Source organism: Ixodes scapularis, unplaced genomic scaffold, assembly GCF_016920785.2.
Source record: "Ixodes scapularis isolate PalLabHiFi unplaced genomic scaffold, ASM1692078v2 ptg000854l_1__unscaffolded, whole genome shotgun sequence".
Taxonomy (NCBI): domain Eukaryota; kingdom Metazoa; phylum Arthropoda; class Arachnida; order Ixodida; family Ixodidae; genus Ixodes; species Ixodes scapularis.
The window spans coordinates 855,001-857,500 of NW_024610056.1; the positions used below are offsets into that span (position 1 = coordinate 855,001).

At 51.2% G+C, this 2,500-nt stretch overlaps 1 non-coding gene across 1 annotated transcript in view; it reads left to right on the forward strand.

Moving 5' to 3' along the window:
* Positions 1–778: 778 nt before the first annotated feature.
* The window catches only part of LOC120848966, a 1,816-nt gene continuing 94 nt past the window's right edge, over positions 779–2,500 (forward strand). Inside the window, exon 1 of the ribosomal RNA XR_005717822.2 lies at positions 779–2,500. This exon is cut by the window's right edge and continues 94 nt beyond it. This is a non-coding gene — a ribosomal RNA (small subunit ribosomal RNA).

Genomic DNA, 2,500 nt, shown 5'->3' on the forward strand with positions numbered 1-2,500 from the left:
AAACATACATACATACATATATATAAGGAGAGAGAGAGGGGAAAAATATAAGAAAGAAAGAAGGACAAATAAATGATACTGAATAACGAGGAGCCAGATGAGTGAGAGACAGTAAGTCAGTAAGTCAGTCAGTCAGTCAGTCACCGAAACTGATAACCACAAACTATGTACAGAATGCTCTTGAAGGATCTTCTTTATACTTATCGGTGCTATTATGTGGAGGTGGGGTCTGTCGAGCGTTCGATTGGTGCGAGCGGCGTCTGACGACGTCGCCGACGCCTTTCGTCGCCGTCTCGGCCGCTGCCTCCGCCGCATGGTCGTTACAGCAAGGTTCCTGCGATCTCTGGCGTCTGCCGTTGGGGTCGGTTCTCGGGGGCACCTGTGTCTTGAAAACGAATGCGAGAGGAGGGTGTTTCGGAGCGTCCGCGCTAACCGAACGGTGTGAAATGACGAGTGCGTTCTGACCGAAGGCCGGGGTGCGTCCTCGCGTCCTCACGGGATCTGAAAGCTCGGCAACGCTGCGAAGGCGTCGTCAATGATTTTTTTGGCGTACGACTTTCTGTTGCTACGACGAGAAAGAAATTTATGCGCTTCTTGCCGCGTCGGTACCGACCTCGGTCGGGGATATTCCGGCTGCGCGCTCGAACGTGCTTCATTTCTTCTTGGATTTGGAAGTAATTCCTAAGCGTTGTGTGTGTTTGCGGTTCGTAAGAGGCGCCTGACGGTGGCCCCGCGTCCGCGCGTTGGTAGGGTTTGGGGCGACTCACCACGAAAAGATTACCTGGTTGATCCTGCCAGTAGTCATATGCTTGTCTCAAAGATTAAGCCATGCATGTCTAAGTACATGCCGAAACAAGGCGAAACCGCGAATGGCTCATTAAATCAGTTATGGTTCCTTAGATCGTTTCTTCCTACTTGGATAACTGTGGCAATTCTAGAGCTAATACATGCAGTGAGCCCGAAGCCCCTCGGGGCGGCGGGTGCTTTTTTTAGACCAAGATTAATCGGGCTTCGGTCCGTTTTGTGTGGTGACTCTGGATAACTTTGTGCTGATCGCACGGCCACGAGCCGGCGACGTTTCTTTCAAGTGTCTGCCTTATCAACTGTCGATGGTAGGTTATGCGCCTACCATGGTTGTTACGGGTAACGGAGAATCAGGGTTCGATTCCGGAGAGGGAGCCTGATAAACGGCTACCACATCCAAGGAAGGCAGCAGGCGCGCAAATTACCCACTCCCGGCACGGGGAGGTAGTGACGAAAAATAACAATACGGGACTCTTTTGAGGCCCCGTAATTGAAATGAGTACACTCTAAATCCTTTAACGAGGATCCATTGGAGGGCAAGTCTGGTGCCAGCAGCCGCGGTAATTCCAGCTCCAATAGCGTATACTAAAGTTGCTGCGGTTAAAAAGCTCGTAGTTGGATCTCAGTTACAGGCGGGAAGTGCGTGGACACCACGTTACGGCCCGTGCTGAACATCATGCCTGTCGTGGCTTGGTTCCCTTCATCAGGTGCCTTGCTTTGGCCGGCGCGTTTACTTTGAAAAAATTAGAGTGCTCAACGCAGGCGATTCGCCTGAATAACAGTGCATGGAATAATAGAACAAGATCCTGTTTCTGTTCTGTTGGTTTTTGGAATACAGGATAATGATTAAGAGGGACAGACGGGGGCATTCGTATTGCGGCGCTAGAGGTGAAATTCTTGGACCGTCGCAAGACGAACTACTGCGAAAGCATTTGCCAAGGATGTTTTCATTGATCAAGAACGAAAGTTAGAGGTTCGAAGGCAATCAGATACCGCCCTAGTTCTAACCATAAACGATGCCAACCAGCGATCCGCCTGAGTTACTCAAATGACTCGGCGGGCAGCTTCCGGGAAACCAAAGTATTTGGGTTCCGGGGGAAGTATGGTTGCAAAGCTGAAACTTAAAGGAATTGACGGAAGGGCACCACCAGGAGTGGAGCCTGCGGCTTAATTTGACTCAACACGGGAAAACTTACCCGGCCCGGACAGTGGGAGGATTGACAGATTGAGAGCTCTTTCTTGATTCGGTGGATGGTGGTGCATGGCCGTTCTTAGTTGGTGGAGCGATTTGTCTGGTTAATTCCGATAACGAACGAGACTCTAGCCTATTAAATAGGTGCGTGGTTCTCTGCACCTTGCACCCTTCTTAGAGGGACAAGCGGCTCCTAGCCGCACGAAACAGAGCAATAACAGGTCTGTGATGCCCTTAGATGTCCGGGGCCGCACGCGCGCTACACTGAAGGAAGCAGCGTGTTTTTATCCCTGTCTGTAAAGACTGGGTAACCCGTGGAACCTCCTTCGTGATTGGGATAGGGGCTTGCAATTGTTCCCCTTGAACGAGGACTTCCCAGTAAGCGCGAGTCATAAGCTCGCGTTGATTACGTCCCTGCCCTTTGTACACACCGCCCGTCGCTACTACCGATTGAATGATTTAGTGAGGTCTTCGGACCGATACCCGGAGCGGCCTTTCGGTTGC